The sequence below is a fragment of the Mastomys coucha genome, chromosome X, assembly GCF_008632895.1.
Source record: "Mastomys coucha isolate ucsf_1 chromosome X, UCSF_Mcou_1, whole genome shotgun sequence".
In the NCBI taxonomy this organism is placed as follows: domain Eukaryota; kingdom Metazoa; phylum Chordata; class Mammalia; order Rodentia; family Muridae; genus Mastomys; species Mastomys coucha.
The window spans coordinates 51,380,065-51,380,463 of NC_045030.1; positions in this window are offsets into that span (position 1 = coordinate 51,380,065).

Below are 399 nucleotides of genomic sequence, written 5' to 3' on the forward strand. Positions count from 1 at the left end.
ATGGAAATCAGTGATGAAAGGGATTAGGGACATCTCTAAGATGTGCCAGAAACCTGGGACTGGGGGATGCCCCAGGGAGTATAGGGGGTGACTCTACCTGAGACTCCTAGCAGTGGGGGATATGGAACCTGAAGTGTCCATATCCTGTAACCAGAGGGGACCCCCAATTTAGGGAAAAGGTCATCAAACCACCCAGAAAAGCTTCAACCAAAAATGTGTCTTGCCTACAAGATGTTCAGGGAGAAAGATGGAGCAGAGATAGAGAATAGCAAACCAGTGACTGGACCAAATTGAAACCCTTTGGGCAAAATCTTGTCCTTGACACTATTTTTTTTCTAAAATGTCCTTTATTATTAAACCTATAGTTTCAATTTAATAAAAATATGACCATGAGATATC